The sequence below is a fragment of the Mobula birostris genome, chromosome 18 (genome assembly GCF_030028105.1).
Source record: "Mobula birostris isolate sMobBir1 chromosome 18, sMobBir1.hap1, whole genome shotgun sequence".
NCBI lineage: Eukaryota > Metazoa > Chordata > Chondrichthyes > Myliobatiformes > Myliobatidae > Mobula > Mobula birostris.
The window spans coordinates 48,587,649-48,608,710 of NC_092387.1; positions in this window are offsets into that span (position 1 = coordinate 48,587,649).

Consider the following 21,062-nt stretch of genomic DNA (forward strand, 5'->3'; position numbering starts at 1 on the left):
ATGCTAGAAACCTAGAGTATCATATACAAAATGCTAGAGGAACTCAGCAGGCCATGCAGCATCTATAGAAAAGAATAAACACTTGATGTTACAAGCCGGGATCCTTCATCAAGATTGGAAAGAAAGGGGGAAGAAGCCAGTCTAAGAAGATGGGGAAGGGAAGTAAGCACAAGCTAGAAGGTGACAGGTGTGGGCAAGTTCCCAGGATGGAAGGAGTTAAGTGAGGGCAAGTTTTGAAGGTCACAGGTGAAGACAAGTTCCCAGGATAGAAGGTAATAGGCAAAGGCAAGTTTTGAAGGTGATGGCTTTGTGAAGGGCAGATCGTTTCTAACAAGCCTGATAGAGTTCTTTGAGGAGGTGACCAGGCATATAGATGAGGGTAGTGCACTGGATGTGATCTATATGGATTTTAGTAAGGCATTTGACAAGGTTCCACACGGTAGGCTTATTCAGAAAGTTAGAAGGCATGGGATCCAGGGAAGTTTGGCCAGGTGGATTCAGAATCGGCTTGCCTGCAGAAGGCAGAGGGTGGTGGTGGAGGGAGTACATTCAGATTGGAGGATTGTGACTAGTGGTGTCCCACAAGGATCTGTTCTGGGACCTCTACTTTTCATGATTTTTATTAACGACCTGGATGTGGGCGTAGAAAGGTGGGTTGGCAAGTTTGCAAACGACACAAAGGTTGGTGGTGTTGTAGATAGTGTAGAGGATTGTCAAAGATTGCAGAGAGACATTGATAGGATGCAGAAGTGGGCTGAGAAGTGGCAGATGGAGTTCAACCCGGAGAAGTATGAGGTGGTACACTTTGGAAGGACAAACTCCAAGGCAGAGTACAAAGTAAATGGCAAGATACTTGGTAGTGTGGAGGAGCAGAGGGAACTCGGGGTACATGTCCACAGATCCCTGAAAGTTGCCTCACAGGTGGATAGGGTAGTTAAGAAAGCTTATGGGGTGTTAGCTTTCATAAGTCGAGGGATAGAGTTTAAGAGTCAAGATGTAATGATGCAGCTCTATAAAACTCTGTTTAGGCCACACTTGGAGTACTGTGTCCAGTTCTGGTCACCTCACTATAGGAAGGATGTGGAAGCATTGGAAACAGTACAGAGGAGATTTACTAGGATGCTGCCTGGTTTAGAGAGTATGCATTATGATCAGAGATTAAGGGAGCTAGGGCTTTACTCTTTGGAGAGAAGGAGGATGAGAGGAGACATGATAAATGTATACAAGATAATAAGAGGAATAGATAGAGTGGATAGCCAGCACCTCTTCCCCAGGGCACCACTGCTCAATACAAGAGAACATGACTTTAAGGTAAAGGGTGGGAAGTTCCAGGGGGATATTAGAGGAAGGTTTTTTACTCAGAGAGTAGTTGGTGCTTGGAATGCACTGCCTGAGTCAGTGGTGGAGGCAGATACACTAGTGAAGTTTAAGAGACTACTAGACAGGTATATGGAGGAATTTAAGGTGGGGGCCTATATGGGATGCAGGGTTTGAGGGTCGGCAGAACATTGTGGGCCAAAGGGCCTGTACTGTGCTGTACTATTCTATGTTCTATAGGTGAACACAAGTTTTAGAAGCAGATCGGTCTTCACTTATCACCTTTTGGCTGGTGCTCCTTAATCTCCCCCACCTTTGTATTCTGGTTTCCTCTCCCTTCCTTTCCAGTCCTGATGAAGGGTCTTGCCCAAAATTTCTACTGTTTATTCCTTTCTGTAGATGCTCCCTGACCTGTTGAGTTCCTCCAACATTTTGTAAGAGGAATTTGTTAAAGGTTTTATAAAATGGAGATGGAGGAATGGCAGAAAAGAGATCTCCAGAAAAATGAGTGCAGGTTTCAGACATCAGTGAAGTTTCATCTGTATAACACACTCCTCCATTCTTTCTTCAGTTAGCCCTCTCAACATATCCATGAAAGTAAGTATGAATGAAGCAGTAAAATTGACCTGGGTCAATCTCATCAGTCATATCAGTGATGATCTGAGAGCTTGTTTGTGGTGGGTCCAATATATTAAGGCATTTGATAAAAATGGTAAAGTGAAATAGCTGGAAGATACTGAAGATTTTCCAATACTTAGAGAAAAGAATGATAAGGCCATTAGTTTGACATTTAACAGTGAGAATCTGTTGTGAAGAATGAATTTAGAAACTTCTATTGACAGGCAAGGCAATAAATCCAAGCTAACTTGGCATCCTACACCAATGAGCTTGTTAAGAATGTAACTGGGTGAGTAGATGAAGGCATCGTCTCTGATACTGTATATTGATTTGCAAAGGGAAGTTCAGAAGCTTCTTTGCAAAGGTGTTTGCACTTGAAATGAGAGCTGACAGGATTAAACAAAGTTATGGTTTGTCAGGGATTGGAAGAACCAAAAATGGTCAAAAATGGCAAGAAAATTAATAAGGGCTGAGATAGAATAAATGAAGAGGCTTATTCTCTTCAGAAGAGAAGTAAAAACAAAAAAGTGATAGATTTAAAGTAACAATTTGAATAAAGGAAAGAAATATATTCTTTCAATCAGAGGGTGGAAGGGGTCCAGGATCCCGGAAAACTTGTTGAATGCAGAAATATTGAGAAGTCCATGACCTGCAGGGTTACGGATCTGATGAAGGAAATTGGAATGTTGACTTAATGTTTTCAGTGACAGTCTCTAGAATAGGGGTTCTCCCGCTCTGGAACTTTGTAACATACAAGGATGCATGATTGGTAAGTCAATGGGGAAGGATTAGGAGCAGGGAACTACTTCAAAGAGCTGACTGAGTCATGATGGCTTCTCTGCTGAAACATTCTGTGATGCGGGAGCGCACTCAAGAAGAAGGGCAGCATGGCATCACAGCAGTTAGTCCTGCTGCTGACAGCTCTGGGAACCCAGGGTTGATCCTGACCTCAGCAACAGCAGGTTTCCTCTGTTTACTCCACATTCCTCATGCATTCCGAAGGCATTCTGGTTCAAAGTTCAAAGTAAATTTATTATCAAAGTGTAGGTGGGTTTCCTCCAGGTGCTTCAGTTTCTTCCCACATTCCAAAGACATTCGGGTTCGAGTTAGTAGGTTGTGGGCATGCTACGTTGTGCCTGAAGCATGGCAACACGCGGGCTACCCCCAACGCATCCTCAGACTCTTTTGGTCTTTGATGCAAACAATCCATATCACTGAATGTATGTGACAAATAAAGCGGATCTTTTAAAAATATTTTCACTTTAATTCTGGATTGCAGTTTGAGTAACATTCCAAGAGCCTTTTATAATGTATAGGTTCTTGCCAGCTTATGAGCGCCGAACTCATGTACATTCCGTAGGTATGAGTGAGAATTCAGGAATGCAGTAGGATAAGTTCACTGGCTACTGGCATCTTCTGCCACTTGGGAACATGCATTTTCTGTTTGCAAACTACTCAGGTTGCAAATAATTCGCAGGAACAGAGCCCGGTCAAAACTTGGAAACGACCAGTACTTACTGTGTTCGATTGCAGCTCTTTCCTTTAAATTTGCAAAGAAGACACTATTTATGGCATATTTCCTGAAATGCAGTGGTTGACAGCAAGTCATAAACAGAAGACATTCTGCAGGTGCTGGAAATCCAGAACAAAATGCTGGAGGAATACTCTCCCTTTGATTCCCCTCCTCTTCTCCTTTCTCCCATGGTCCACTCTCCTCTCCCATCTGATTCCTTTGGCTCATTAGCTTTTCCTCCTATCATCTCCCAGCTTCTCACTTCATTCCCCATCCTCCCACCCACCCACCCCACTTCCCCTTCACCTGGTTGCACTAACCACCTGCCAGCTTGTACTCTTTCCCCTCCCTCCACTTCCTTATTCTGGCTTCTTCACCCATCTGTTCTAGTCCTAATGAAGGTTCTCAGCCTGAAACATCAACTGTTTCTTCCCCTCCATAGATTCTGCCTAACCTATTGAATCCCTCCAGCATTTTGTATGGGTTGACATTAAAGAAGGTAACAGTGAAGCACACTGGTAATTTGGAAATAAGTTTATTATTGATACATGTACTGAGGTAAAACATTATATCACATGCCCTCCATGCAGATCATTTCATCACATCAGTACATGTTGCCAAGATAGTATAAGGGAAAAGCAGAACATACTGTTATAGTTACAGAAGTGAAGTGTATGTAGACAATAAGGTGCAAGGTGCAATGGTGCAGATTGTGAGGTCAAGAACCCATCTTACCATACAAGAAACACACATAAAAGTTGCTGGTGAACGTAGCAGGCCAGGCAGCATCTCTGGGAAGAGGTGCAGTCGACGTTTCAGGCTGAGACCCTTTGTCAGGACTGTACCATACAAGATGTCTGTTCAATAGTCTTTCAGTTCCTCCAACTCAGTGCAGTTACCTGAACAAGTTAATTAATTGCAAGTTCTATTAAATTCAGTGTATATTTTGTGGCCTGTGTAAGCTCATTTATTTTTTATTCCCAGCCTTTTTTATGCTATGGACCCCTACTATTAGCCGAGGGGTCCGTAGACCCCAGGTTGAGAACTCCTGATTTAGAGTAAAGCTTGTGTAAAGGTTGATGCATCTCCTCCTGGGTCATCCCAAAGACAAACTACAGCAGATGCAGGAAAGCTGAAATAAGGGGGAAATGCCAATAATGTTTAGCAGCTTCAGCGGAGAGAGGAACACAGTCAATGGGCTAGATCTGACATGGACTTGTGTTTGACTCTCACTGATTCACATTTCCCTACATGAAGGTTAATGTACAGGAGCCAATTAATGCCCCAGCACACCCCTGAGAATTGCAAGGACAGTAGCCCTATGGAGAAGATCTACATGGAAGAACATGGCTCCTTTGAGTCATCTCTGCTGTGACTAGCCTGCAAAGGGGAAAGGAGCAGCTAACAACCCACAGGTAGTGGAGAGAAGTTATCACAATAGGTAAGAAACCTATTCTTTCCCCAAGGACGACATCTGCCCTCAGTGTCCTCTGGACCCGACATGAGCTGACAGAAAGGCATCATCCAAAATCTCCAACTGAAAGTTATAATCAGAGCCATAAGTTGTTGAGATAAAAAACTAATCATTAAAACCACATTCAACTTAAAATAAATTTGATGTTAGTTTTAAATAAATCTAGATTTATTTTAAAAGCATAAAATAATTTAAAAGAAAGCTTGAAGAACACTTATAATTAATTGTAACAAACTATCTGTTGGAAGAACTCAGCAAATCAAGTAGTATTAGCGGGAGGAAAGGCATTGTCAATGTTCCGGGTCAGAACCTCGCATCAGGACAATTGGAGGGGTTCGACCCAAAGCGTCAGCAATTCCATTCCTCCCACTGATGCTGCTCAACCCACTGAGTTTCTTCAGTAGATTATTTTTCTTCCTTCAGATTCCAGCATCTGTAATCCCTTGCATCTCCACTTACAGTATTTAAGTGAAGATCGCAGCTCTATTCAAGTGAAGGAGATTATGCTCAATATGGCCTGGTGGTTGTCCATCATCTCTGATGATGGGAACCTGTGCAGGAGAGTTTATTTTTAACAGATAAGCCATTGCACTGGGGTGGTTCTGCTCTCTCAACCTCGGAAGCCAGGGTCCAGTGGTACAAACAAGCATTACAAACTGGGATATTCCTTGGTTGCAGTGGATGACAATGATGTCTTCTGTGCCTTGTCATGCGCTTCACTGTTGCAGTACTGCCTTCCTAGCTATTGGATCTCACTGTAGATCTATTCCACCTAGTCTGCCAGAGGTGACTTTGCATGCTAGCACAGGTGTGATCTTATTTCAATGGGGTCTGAGGCCACCAGCTACCTTCACCTGATTTAGCCCTCCTTTTGAAGTGGTGTACTGGGATGTGGTCACTGTCATATGCCAACAGCTACTCGGAACCTCAGGTGAGAGCTGAATGTCCGGTGGGGACCAAAGGTGAGAAAGCTGGCCCAGACTGGATAAACTAAGCCCCTTCACCAGAGGTGCTACCTGTTGTAGTGTGGATGAAGTTAGTGGAGAGACAGAGTCACTGGTAGATACAAAGCAGCTTCTTTATTCAACACAACAAGGTACAGCAGGCATCTTACGGACGGAGACGCTTTTGGTAGAAAGGTCTGCTAGCCCAATGTGGGCTCGATATTTATATGCTAAACACAAAAGGCAATCGCTACTTAAAAAGTTATAGACAATGCATAGACAATACTTCCTTTTGAAGCTACATACAAAACATCACACCTTCTGACTTCATCCTTTCCTTCCGACACCGACATGTCTGGGTTGGTATCCACTGCCTTTAGGAATGCAAGTTAAATCCACAATACATTTATTTGGCATTTTACGTGCTAACGTAGGGGATAATTAATATTATAAAGTATAGATAATACTGTCTTTGAAACTACCTGTAAACTTCACACTTCCATCCACAATGTCTGGTGAATATCCCGATATTCACAGCTTTTAGGAAATGCATTGTTGTGAACTCAATCCACAGTACTTTGTCAAATAGAAGACTGGTGGCCAGAGTCATTTAAGTGTAAATGAATCATCTACCCAAAACCTCACTCTAACACTACCCCTGCTCAATATACTAATTAGATTCACAGACATCTAGAGCTACACAACAGGGAAACTGGCTATTCAGCTTATTACGTCCACATTAGCCAGTGGAGTTCCATCACATCAATCCTATCTTTTTTTTATTTCAAAATATACTTTATTCAAAACTAAATATATACAATAAACCATTCAATAACTTTTCATCCTTTACATACGCTTCCATTATAGTCAGTGGCACTCCAGTAGTTCAGCTTACCATATCATTGTTGAGGGGTATACTCCCCGCCCCCTGACCTCTCCCACTCCCATGGGTGGAGAAACCTATACTGTGGTCCTTCTCCACCGGGCCCTTGTGGTGGCTGCACCGAGTTTCAGTGCGTCCCTCCGCACGTACTCCTGCAACCGAGAATGTGCCAGCCGGCAGCATTCTCCCACGGACATCTCCATGTGCTGGTAGATCATCAAGTTTCGGGCCGACCAAAGAGCGTTTTTCACCGAGTTGATGATCTGCCAACAGCACCGGATGTTGGTCTCCGTGTGTGTCCCTGGGAACAGCCCGTAGATCAGAGGGTCCTCTGTTACGCAGCTGCTGGGGATAAAACGTGACACTAGCCCGTCCATCCTCCTCCACACCCTCTTTGCGAACTGGCAGTGTGCAAAGAGGTGGGTCACAGACTCCTCCTCACTGCAGTCCTCCCGTGGGCAGTGGGGTGCGGAGACGACATTCCGGGCGTACAGGAGGGCTCTGACTGGGAGGGCCCCTCTCACCGCAAGCGGGAGAGTCTGGATCAGCCACTGACCCTGGACGAGCTGACAGGCTCCATCCGTTCCTTTGGGTCGGGTAAGACTGCCGGAAGCGACGGCTTACCGGCTGAGTTGTACTGGGCTCTGTGGAACTGGATGGGCCCAGACCTGCTGGAAGTGTACAATGCTATGCTTCTGGCCAGCAGTATGTCTGAGTCCATGAGGAAGGGCATCATCACCCTCATCTACAAGCAGAAGGGGGAAAGGGAGGACATTAGAAATTGGAGACCCATCTCTCTCCTGAATGTGGATTACAAGATCCTGTCCACGGCTATCGCCAACAGGGTCAAGTCTGCTCTAGGACAGGTGATTCACCCAGACCAAACCTGTACTGTACCGGGCAGGAAGATCTCAGACAGCCTCGCGCTGCTGAGGGACACCATCGCCTACGTGCAGGACAGGGGGGTGGACGCCTGCCTGGTCAGCTTGGACCAGGAGAAAGCCTTCGACAGGATATCGCACACGTACATGGCGGATGTGCTCTCCAAAATGGGATCTGGGGAGGAAATCCGGAATTGGATTAGACTGCTCTACACAGACATCCATAGTGCAGTCCAGGTCAACGGGTGGGAAACAGACAGCTTCCCCATCAGGTCTGGAGTCAGGCAGGGCTGTCCCCTCTCCCGTCTTGTTTGTCTGCTGCATAGAACCCTTTGCGGAAGCCATCAGGAGGGATGAGGGCATAAGAGGGGTGACGCTGCCAGGCAGTGGAGGGACCCAAGTGAAAACCTCCCTGTACATGGACGACGTCACCGTCTTCTGTTCTGATCCGAGGTCAGTTCGCAGGTTGATTGGCACCTGCGAACAGTTCGAGCTAGCGTCGGGGGCCAGGGTCAACTGCATGAAGAGCAAAGCCATGCTCTTCGGCAACTGGCCTGACCGATCCAGCGTCCCCTTCACCATCAGGTCTGACCACGTGAAGGTGTTGGGGATCTGGTTCGGAGGGGCTGAGGCGTGCAACAAGAACTGACAGGAGCGGACTGCCAAGGTGAAACAGAAACTGGGACTGTGGGGAGGGTGCTCCCTGTCGATAACGAGCAAGAACCTGGTCATCAGGTGTGAGGTGCTCTCAGGGCTGCTGTACTTGGCACAGGTCTGGCCCGTCCCCCGCTCCTACAGCTCGGAAATCACCCGGGCTGTCTTCAGATTCGTCTGGGGATCCAAGATGGAGTGGGTGAGACGGACCGTCATGCACAAGTCCCTGGACAACGGGGGCAAGAACGTCCCCAATGTCGCCCTCACCCTGATGGCCAGCTTCGTATGTGGCTGCATCAGGTTGTGTGTAGAACCCAGATATGTGGGCACCAAGTACCACTATGTGCCCAGGTTCTACCTCTCGCCCTGGCTACGAAGGATGGGTCTGGCCCCACTCCCGCGCAACGCCCCAGTCAGCTGGTCGTTGCTGGCATACCTGTCCTACGTAGCAAAGTTCTTCCAGGAGAATGCCTTTGACCACAGGGCCATCAGGCAGTGGTCGGCACGTAGTGTCCTGCAGGCACTGCAGGAGAAGGACGTGATGGACACAGTGGGGTGGTTCCCTGAGCAGACTGTCCAGTTCATCTGGCAAAATGCCTCATCGCCAGATCTCACCAACAGGCATCAATCCTATCTTTTGGCCCAGAGCCTTAATGTCTAAGCAAGTTCAACTGCGCATCCACACATACTGTGCACAACTCTGCTTTCAGCAACACACATCAACGTTGCTGGTGAACGCAGCAGGCCAGGCAGCATCTCTAGGAAGAGGTGCAGTCGATGTTTCAGGCCGAGACCCTTCATCAGGACTGAAAGTCATTTTCACGGTGGCAAAGCAGTTAGCATAACCTTATTGCAGCATCAGCGACCCTGGTTCAATTCTGCCACTATCCCTAAGGAGTTTGCACAGTATGTTCACCCTGTGACCATGTGGGTTTCCTTCAAGTGCTCTGGTGTCCTTCTACTTTCCAAAGACTTATGGGTTAGTGCATTAATTTTTCACATGGGTGTAATTAGGCTGCACAGGCCTGTTAGACCAGAGGGGCCTGTTATCATGCGGTATCACTAAAATAAGAAGTGTTTAATTATGACCGAGATGTGAAGAGTTTCTTTATTTCTTATGCTAAGTTGAATGAGGCCATTTGGCCCACTGAGTCTATGACAGCTCTCTGGACATTCCCTTCATTCCCATTCTCCCACTTACTTCTGGTAACCTATTCTATCTTACAGACTCCATGGTTCCCTACTTATTGTTCTGCCACTCAGCTAGAAAAAATCTGCAGATGCTGGAAATCCAAGCAACACACACAAAATGCTGGAGGAACTCAGCAGGCCTGCAGCATCAACTGAAAAGAATATAGTTGATGTTTCGCGCTGAAACCCTTCGGAAGGACTGGATAACAAAAGCTGAGGAGTGGATGTAAGAGGTGGAGGGGAGAGAGAGAAACACAAGATGATAGGCGAAACCCAAAGGGGTAGGGATGAAGTAAAGTGCTGGGAAATTGATTGGTGAAAGAGACAGGCAGCCATGGAAGAAAGAAAAGGGGGAGGAGCACCAGAGGGAGGTGATGGGCAGGTAAGAAGATAAGGTGAGAGAGGGAAAAGGGAATGGGAAATGGTGAAGGAGGGGGGTGGAAGTTGGAGAAATCGATGTTCGTGCCATAGGGTTGGAGGCTACCCAAACAGAATAAAAGGTGTTGTTCCCCCAACCTAAGTGTGGCCTCATCATGACAGTGGAGGAGGCCATGGATAGGCATATGGGAATGGGAAGTGAAATTAAAATGGGTGGCCACTGGAAGATCCAGCTTTTTCTGGTGGACGGAGTGTCGGTGCTCAGCGAAAAGGTCTCCCAATCTACGTCGGGTCTCACCAATATACAGGAGACCACACTGGGAGCACTGGACACAATATACGACCCCAACAGACTCACAAGTGAAGTGTTGCCTCACCTGGAAGGACTGTTTGGAGCCCTGAATGGTAGTGAGGGAGGAGGTGTAGGGGCAGGAGTAGCACTTGTTCTGCTTGCAGGTTCTTCAAATCTAAAAGCATGTCTATGTAAGCCAGAGTACATGGTGGAAACGTATGCATTCTCAGGCAGAGCATGGAAACACCAAACACACAGCACCTGAGGCCAGGATTGAACCTGGGTCACTGTAGCCGTGCAGCCACACTGTAAACTACACCACCCTGCTGCTCCTAATTTCCTTAGTGGAAGATATCCTGTAGCCATGAGGCATTGCAGAATTGCTGTAGCCAGCTTTACCTCTGATAAGATAAAAAGAAAGGCAGCAATTGCTGAATGCACTGAGCAGGTCAGGATGTATCTGTGAGAAAAGAAACAAAATTCAGTGAAGAACTTTCCTCTCCACTAAATATCTTTCATGTAACCATGAAATAATTCAGTAGACCGGGTGACTGAACCTGTGCTCATCTAACATCACCTCCTTTTCTGCTGCATCCAAGATCATCCTGAATATATTTCTTTTCCAGGCAGAATCATTAATATTTAAATCTGATTTACTTTCCCCATCTGTTTCTGATACCTGAGAGCTTTTCCTGCACATGTACAAAGCTTTGCAACATACAAGATTAAAATACATCAGATACATGGATAGGAAAGGTAGAGGGATGTGGGCTAAGCACAGGCAAATGCAGACATCCCACCCTGCAAAAACTCATTTCAGGGAGGTAGCACTATCAATTTGTGGGAGACTACCGGGAGAGGTGGAATGTTTGCAAGAGAGTAGCTCCTTAGCAGCCAGCCAGCTAGTTTAAATAATGTTAACTATGCTAATGAACGAATGATACCTGTTAAACTCACCTCAACATGTCTTTTACAGTCTTAACCCACCATGGGCAGTAGAAAAGTCACTATTGCAAACAGTGCAGCGAGTAACACTGTCATTATTTTTGACCCCTATTAGGCAGGGGTACTCTTTAGTGTAGTCTGGGGTGAAGTATGTTTTATTTTTTTTTGGAACACTCTGCCATGGTGTGCTCTCTCTCTCTCGTTTTCTCTCTTGTTCTCTCGCACTCTCTTGCTTGCTTTCTCTCTCGTTTTCTCTCTTGTTCTCGTGCTCTCTCTATCGCTTGCGCGCTCTTGCTTGCTTTCTCTCTCGCTCTTGCTTGTCTTCTGTCGCGCTCTCGCTTGCTTTCCCTCTCGCGCGCTCTCTCGCACTCTCGCTTGCTTTCTCTCGCTCGTGCGCTCTCGCTTTCTCTCTTGCGCTCACTCGCGCTCTCTCGCTTTCTCGCTCTCTCTTGCGCGCGCTCTCTTGTGGTCGCTCTCGCGCTCTCTCTTGCTTTCTCTTGCTCGCTCGCTCTCAAAAAAGTTGATTTCCCTGATATTGTATATAATTTGTGGGCATCAGGGAGCCACTATTCATATGCAGGAGACTCCCGGAACTTCCAGGAGAGATGGGATGTCTGCAAATGGGCACCTTGGTCAGCTTGCATGAATTGAATGAAAAGCCTTTTTCTGTGCTGTCTTCCTCTATGGCTGCATATGCAAGGCTCTATAACATCCTGAAATGCTTTGCACCAGGGACTATACTGACCTTAGCCCCAAGGTTGAGCTAGTGCATGTTGGAGTCTGAGAGCTCTACTAAAAAGCAAACTTAAGAGTTCATTATAAACACAAGATATTGTACAGATGCTGAAAAAATCTTGAGCAGCACACACAAAGTGCTGGAGGAGCTCAGTAAGTCAGGACCTTCCTATCAGCCCCATTCTCCCATTTATTTCCAGTAAACTAAATAAAATAATAGTCAACACAAAATAATCTGCAGATGCTGGGGTCAAAGCAACACTCACAACACGCTGGAGGAACTCAGCAGATCGGGCAGCATCCATGGAAAAGATCGGTCGACGTTTCGGGCCGGAACCCTTCGTCAGGACTGTAGAGGGAAGGGGCAGAGGCCCTATAAAGAAGGTGGGGAGAGGGTGGGAAGGAGAAGGCTGGTAGGTTCCAGGTGAAAAACCAGTAAGGGGAAAGATAAAGGGGTGGGGGAGGGGAAGCAGGGAGGGGATAGGCAGGAAAGATGAAGAAGGAATAGGGGAAAACACAATGGGTAGTAGAAGGAGGCAGAACCATGAGGGAGGTGATAGGCGGCTGGGGGAGGGGGCAGAGTGACATAGGGATAGAGGAAGGGAGGGGGAGGGAATTACCGGAAGCTGGAGAATTCTATGTTCGTACCAAGGGGCTGGAGACTACCTAGACCTCTGGAGGTCTAACTATTTCCATCTCTGGAGACAGACATCTTCACTGGCATCTTCTACAAGCCCACTGACTCTCATAACTACCTCGACTATACCTCTTCCCACCCTGCCACATGCAAAAAATGCCATTCCCTATTCCCAGTTCCTCCGTCTCTGCCGCACCTACTCCGAGGATGAGGTTTTCCGTTCCAGGACATCTCAAATGTCCTTTTTCTTTAAGCATCATGGTTTCCCTTCTGCTGTCATCAATGATGCCCTCACCCGCATCTCCTCCATTTCCCGCACTTTGGCTCTCACCCCATCCTCCCACCACCACAACAGGAACAGAGTTCCCCTTGTCCTCACCTACCACCCTACCAGCCTCTGGATCCAGCACATTATCCTCTGCAACTTCCGCCACCTTCAACAGGACTCCACCACTAAGCACATCTTTCTCTCTTCACCCCTCTCCGCTTTCCAGAGGGATCGGTCCCTCCGCGTCTCCCTGGTCCACACGGCCCTCCCCATGGATCTCCCACCTGGCACTTAGCCCTGTAAGCACAAGTGCTACACCTGCCCCTACACCTCCTCTCTTGCCACCATTCAGGGCCCCAAACAGTACTTCCAAGTGAGGCAACACTTCACTTGTGAGTCGTCGGGGTCATCTATTGCATCTGGTGCTCCCGGTGCAGCCTCCTCTACATCGGTGAAACCCGACGCAGATTGGGGGACCGCTTCGTCGAGCACCTCCGCTCCATCCGCCAAAACAGACAGGATCTCCCAGTAGCCACCCACCTCAACTCTGCTTCCCACTCCCATTCAGATATGTCCATACATGGCCTCCTCTACTGCCATGATGAGGTTAAACTCAGGTTGGAGGAGCAACAACTCATATACCGCCTAGGTAGTCTCCAGCCCCTTGGTATGAACATAGAATTCTCCAACTTCTGGTAATTCCCTCCCCCTCCCTTCCCCTATCCCTATGTCACTCTGCCCCCTCCCCCAGCTGCCTATCACCTCCCTCATGGTTCCGCCTCCTTCTACTACCCATTGTGTTTTCCCCTATTCTTTCTTCACCTTTCCTGCCTATCACCTCCCTGCCTCCCCTCTCCCACCCCTTTATCTTTCCCCTTACTGGTTTTTCACCAAAAACCTACCAGCCTTCTCCTTCCCACCCTCCCCCCACCTTCTTTATAGGGCCTCTGCCCCTTACCTCTTCAGTCCTGACGAAGGGTTCCGGCCCGAAACGTCGACCGATCTTTTCCACGGATGCTGCCCGACCTGCTGAGTTCCTCCAGCGTGTTGTGAGTTTTAAATTAATAGTCAATGTTCTGGGCTAAGACTCTTCAACTCCTTTCCATTGACGCTGCCTGACATGCTGAGTTCCTACAGCACGTTAAGAGCTCTTTAATTGAAAAGATCATTCATGATACAATTGGCAGAGATATCTGAGTTCTTCTCTCCCAGATGTATTTTCAATTCCCATTGTTCCAGAGTATACTGTCTTAAGAAGGCATCTAAGAGATCACTTTTTAAAAATTTTTATTGAGAATAAGGTCTGAAAAATAACAGCTGATCAACAGCGATAACGATTTGAATGAGATGAGGCTGCATGTTTATACCGTATCAATATTCTGACCAGTATGGCAGACTGCCCGAGGCTTCATTAGATGAAGTTAAATTATAGATGAGGTGAGAAATTTTAAATAATATGCACACACGGACAATTTATCTACTGCAAATTAAATCATTATCCATCTGAGTGCCATATAGAATTATCAAGGCTACATGAGTATTACCTGGCATTTAGTGAGTGTAGAACAGTCATTTCTGTCAGAAGATGATAGGCGGCATTCCTGGGATTTCAATGCACCATCCTATGTGAAGCTTGCAGTGCTGTGCTGAGAGGCAGGTCCTCTGCAGAGGTTGATAGGTTCTTGCTTAGTAAGGATATCGAATGGGGAAAAGGCAGAAAAATGTGGTTGAGAAAGTAGAATAAATCAGCCATGATCAATTGATGGACCAAATGCCCAAATCCTGCTCCTATGTTTTATGGTCTTATGGTCTACTTGCCCTCACGAGTGAAATGAGTGAATGTGAAATGTCCCGTGGTACTGATCAAGAAGAATGGATTTATTTATATTGATTTTGCCACCTTACAATCTCTGAACTGGTTGTCTGGATGGTAACCACTACACAAATGCCCCAGCCAAAGAAGCAATAAGGAAAGCTGATGACTGACGGACTCAAACACCAGCATTTCATGTGGGGAAAAGGAGAAAGCTAAACAAACAATATACACCTGTACACTGGCTCATTACTGCAAATATCTAATCAACTAATTATGTGGCAGCAACACAATGTATAAAAGCATGTAGACATGATCAAGAGGTTCAGTTGTTGTTCAGACCAAACATCAGAATGGGGAAGAAATGACTTTGTACTGAGTGACTTTGATTGTAGAATGATTGTTGGTGCCAGATGGGGTGGTTTGAGTTTCTTGGAAACTGTTGATTTCCTCGGATTTTCACACACAACAGTCTCTTGAGTTACAGAGAATGGTGTAAAAAAAATCAGTGGCAGCAGGTCTGTGAGCAAAAATGCCTTGTTAATGAGAGAGGTCAGAAGAAAATGACCAGACTAGTTTAAGCTGACAGGAAGGCGGCAGTAACTCAAATAACCACACATTACAACAGTGGTGTGCAGAAGAGTGTCTGAATGCACAACACATCGAACATTGAAGTGGATGGGCTACAACAGCAGAAGACATGAACATACACTCAGTGGCCACTTTATTAGGTGCAGGAGATACAAAATCAATTGGATACTGAGTGTATTTTGAGGTACTGAAACCAACTGAAACTGCAGATGCCTGGATCTGAAATGATTTATTCACACTTCTTCCAATTTAATCGGCCACACAATGTGATCTACTCTACATTAGTGAGGAAATTTGTCTAAGTCTGCAGCAGAAATGAGATCAGATAGAAAGTTGGAAGTATTGGCTGATGGAGTTTACCACAACATTTGTGGGATGACGCATTTTGGGCAGTCAAATAGACATTGGGTTGATACAGTAAACACTGGAACATTGAACGTGCTGACCCATCTCACCCTGACCTGTCACATTCATCCAGGGTTCCTATGTGTGAAACCGGAAACTGTCTGAGCCTTTTTTCAAGGCATCTATCTACTTATCATTTATTAGGCATCAGGCCCAGTTCTATGGTCTAAACCTCCAACATAATCTCACTGTCCACCAGTGTGTTCCAGGAGTGGGGCCTTGGGATCCACCAACCAAGGCCTTGTTATTTCTTGTGGAGGGATGTAGGCCGTGTTCAGACAGGAAGGATTAGTTGTGATTAGTGGTCCAAAGAACCTGTTCAGTTCTGTGTTTGATCAGCTGTGTTTCCAGCATTTTCTGTGTTTATCAGATTGGTTTGTGAGTTCGGAAACAAAGGCCAGATTCAGCCTGAACGAACTGATTATTTTGTTAAAACCATAAGACAGAGGAGCAGAATTAGGCCATTCAGCCCATCGGGTCTGTTCTGCCATTCTACCATGGCTGATTTATTAAATTGTACCTCACAAACCCATTCTCCTGATTTTTCCTCCAAACCTTTTGACACCCTTACCAATCAAAAACCTATCAACCTCCACTTTAAATATATGCAATGACTTGGCTTCTCCAGCCTTCCATAGCAATGAATCCCAAAGATTCACCACCCTGGATACAGGAATTCCTCCTCATCTTGGTTCTAAAGGGACATCCCTCCATTCTGAGGCTGTGCCCTTTGGTTCTCGATTCCCCTACTATAGGAAACCTCCTCTCCTTGTGTATTCCATTTAGGCCTTACTATCTTTGATAGACTTCAACGGCATCCTACCTTATTCTTCTAAACTCCAGCCCAGTACAGGCCCAGAGCCATCAAATGCTCCATGTACGATAACCCTTTCATTCCTGGGATCATTCTCATAAACCAGCTCTGGACCCTCTGTAATACCAGCACATCCTTTCTTAGATAAGGGGACAAAAACTGCTCTCAATTCTCCAAGTGCAATCTGACCAATACTTTATAAAGCCTCATAATTACATCCTTGCTTTAATATTTTAGTCCTCTCAAAATTAATGCCAGACATCCCACCTCTCCTGGAAGTTCCGGGAGTCTCCCGCATGTTGATAGTGGCTCCCTGATGCCGCAAATTATATACAATATCCCAGAAATCAATTTTTTTGAGAGCAAGTGAGCAAGCGCGAGAGAGCACCATGGCAGAGCGTTCCAAAAAAAGAAAATATAAAATGTACGTCACCCCAGACTACACTAAAGTATACCCCTGCCTAATAGGGGTCAAAAATAATGACAGTGTTGCTCACTGCACTGTTTGCAACAGTAAATTTTCTATTGCCCATGGTGGGTTAAGACTCTAAAAGACATGTTGAGGTGAGTTTAACAGGTATCATTCGTTCATTAGCTTAGCTAACATTAATTAAACTAGCTGGCTAGCTGCTAAGGAGCTACTCTATTGCAGACATCCCACCTCTCCTGGAAGTTCTGGGAGTCTCCCACAAATTGATGGTGCTACCTCCCTGAAATGAGTTTTTGCAGAGTGGGATGTCTGTAATGCTAACATTGCATTTGCCTTCCTTACTACCAACTCAACCTGCAAGTTAACTTTTAGGGAATCCTGCACTAGGATTACCAAGGCCCTTTGAACCTCTGATTTCTAAATTTGATCCCCATTCAGAAAATAGTTCATGCCTTTATTCCTTCTACCAAAATGCATGATCATGCACTTCCCTACACTGTATTTCATCTGCCACTGCTTCATCCATTCTCCTAACCTGTCCAAATCCTTTTGCAGACTCTCTACTTCCTCTGTGTTACTCTTTGCCTCAGTACCCCAGAGATCCCAATATTTGTGTGGGATTTGGAGAAATTTTGACAAAGGCTAGAGTAGGCCAAATGGCCTACTTATAATTTTTTGTCAATATTCCTGGGGAAGGGTAACAATCCAGGGCAGCCCTTTCTGCAAAGGGTTGCTCCCAAACTATCAACGTACATGCAAACTCCAGCAATGTGCTAGGGACTACCTCAAGACATTGACATGATGGTGGGGTTGCCTTGTAGATGTTGCCTTCCAATGATGTGCAACATCATTGACCCCGATAATCAGCAAGAATTCACACCCATTCCACTGGTTCTAGCTCCTTCTCTGGCTTGAACCATCCTGCTGGTTGTCTTGGCAACCTACTCACTTCCAAGATGAGCTTTTGAATTCAATCTGTGTCATCACAAAGAATGCTGTTTTCATCCTGTAACAGGCCAGCTTGGCTGTACTACAGTCTGAGCCCATTGTGTCTTTTAGTCACCTCTTCCAGTCCTCAGCATCTCTGGTCTCTCCAGTTCTGCAAACTTGGGTTCTTGTTGCCTCCATTAACCTAACCTTAAGCTCCCATCTGAAACATCTAACTTCTACCCGTGCACTTAAGAATATGGAAAATAAGACACGAATACACCTCTCGGCCTATCAAGCCTGCTCTGCATTCAATATAATCATGGTGATCTAGCTCTGGCCTCAACTCCTCTTGTGCCCGTTACCCTCAGCTCTCAATTCCCTGATCTACTAAAATATACCCACCTCCTTTTTAAATTGATGAAGCATCCGGATGAACAATCTCTACTCAGAACGTCCACAGATGCTGCCTGACCTGCTGAGCAGCATAGCAGTTAGTACAAGGGCTTTACAGCACCAACTGTAAGGTCAGGGTTCAATTCCTGCTGCTGTCTGTAAGAAGTTTGTACCCTGTGACTACACGAGTTTCGTTTTGGTGCCCTTGTTTCCTCCTGCATTCCAAACACATACTGTTGGGGTTATTTTAGCACCAGAGGAGTAGCCACACTTGTGGGCTGCCCAGCACAATCCTCGCTGATTTGATTTGACACAAACAACACATTTTACTGTATGTTTCAATGTGCATGTGACAAAGCAAGATAATCTTAATCTTGAGTACCTCCAGCATTTTGTGTGTCATTCTCCTTTAAATACCCTCCATTTTCTATCCCACTGAGCCCTCCTGGAACAGAAAGTTCCAGGATTCCCTACATTTTGTGAGAAGTAGTTCCTATGTCCCGCAGTTTTAAATGACTGTCCCTCATCTGTATCCCTTCAATTGAAATTCTGCCACTAGTAGAAATATCTCAGCATCAGATTCATATTCAGATTAATTTATTTATCACATGTCCATTGAAGTATCCGGTGAAACGTAACGACCGACACAACCCAAGGATGTGCTGGGGGAAGCCACACATTCCATCGCTAGCATAGCAAGCTCACAATGCTGAGCTGAACAAAGCAGAACACCATGAAACAGAACATTACAAGCACAAAATAACAACAACAACAAAACAAGCCCTTTTCTTCAATCCCACCCACCCACACACACAAACAGTCCTCCATTCTCAGGACAGGCCTTTAGGCCTCCAGTCCCAGGTATCCAGGCCTAGCCACCAGGCCTTGATTTCCAAACTTCCAATTAATCTTCAGGCTTCAATTTTTTGTATCAACCCCCAGACTAGCAGATGATGAAACCCTGAACTCCTAGCCTCAAAATGACCTTCGTGCCTCCTGCTTGCACGGATATCCAATCCCGGAACCCACTGACCTGGGACAGGCTGATATACACAGATGTCCTTTGTCACATGTCCATATCACTCATCTTCGAATGCGGAACTTGGTGTGGAGGCTTAGACTCTGGCTGACCTCTAACTTCTCCACATCCTTGTCTCTAAACCCCAAAATGACCCCTAACTCTCCTTTCTGACACCAAAACCATCTCTATGAACTTAAAAAAAACTACAAAATCTGAGCCACAACCTCAGCTCAACGCCATCTTGACTGGAAGGTTCAAGATTAAGGTCTATATATTTCAATAAGATCACCCCTGATTCTCCAAATTGCTTCCTGTGTCAGCTTTAAGTTTGCACTCAACTCTTTGGACTGGAATTCAGTCCACAGTCTTCCAAAACGTGAGTGGACAACATCTGACCCATGATGGAACACAGAGATTCCCCCTTCACCCCACCACCTCGTCCCCGAGGGAACAACCACCTTAATCTATGGTATAGTTCCCAAAAGCACCAGTGAATTATCTCAATAAATGCTAATAAAAATGACCACAAAATAAATTTTAAATTCATTATCAACCGTAAATGGAATGACAAAGTAGCCTTATTATCCATTTTAAGCAATGCAATAAGTATTTTACTCTTGTTTGTACTTAAAGTTCAAAATTCAAAGTAAATTTATTATCGAAGTACATATATATCAACATATACAACCCTGAAATTCATTTTCTTGCAGGCATACTCAATAAATCCATAATAGAATAATAATCATAATAGAAGCATGAAAGACCACACCATCTTGGGTGTTGAACCAGTGTACAAAAGACAACAAACTGTGTAAATACAAAAATAAATAATAATAAATAAATAAGCAACAAATATTGAAAACATGAGATAAAGAGTCCTTGAAAGTGAGTCCATAGGTTGTGCAAACAGTTCACCCATGGACTCACTTTCAAGGTCTCTTCATCTCATGTTCTCAATATTTAAAGCAGCAAATGAAATATTAACATTAATATGTGATTTTAGATGTGTCTGTAATTCTTCCTTGAATATTATTACTTTTCCCAGTGGTCAGCCTGTAAAAGGTCAAATCTCTATTGATCTCTGTTTCTTCATCGTTCGCCTGCCTTTGCAAAGCACCTCTGCTTACATCTGAACAGTTGCGGTGGCTGAGCTCCCAAGTGAAAACAATGAAGAGAAAACAAATCCGCAAGTGAAAACACACACCTTTGTTTCCCAGATGAAACCCTGGAGAATTATGTTTTTTAGAAGTATAAGTCTCACCAGCAGTCAAGTTATGGTGCAATAAATTGCTCTCACATAGATCACTAAAATGTTCCATTGAAATTAATTTTGCATTGACTTCAGAGGAATTATGAGTGGCATAGGTAGGGTGAATGCACGTAGCCTTTTTCTCAGAGTTGGGGAATCAAGATCAAGAGGATATGGGTTTGGGGTGAAAAGGATTTAAGAGGAACCAAAGCAGCAACATTTTCACCCAGAGGGTTCAAAGTTCAAAGTAAATTTATTATCAAAATACATATATGTCACCATATGCTACCTTGAGATTCATTTTCTTGCAGACATTTCACAGGAAAATAACTAGCATGTTAGGGATTTATGAAACACAATAAATAACAAAGACTGAGAACCAATGTACAACAGAAGACAAATCGGGCAAATAATAAAAAAAATAAATAACACTAAGAAAGTGAGCTGTGGTGTCCTTGAAAGTCAGTCTGTAGGTTGTGGAGTCAGTTCTGCACTGAAGTGAGTGAATTTAGCCACACTGGTTCAGGAGCCTGATGGTTCGAGGGTAATAACTGTTCCTGTGGGACCTACAGTTTCTATACCTCCTTCCTGAGGAAGTCGTTGAGATAGGCATTGCGATGGGAGTACCTTAAACTTAATCTTGTCAAAGGGAGAATGGGAGCAGCTGGAGAGTTCGAACATGAGAA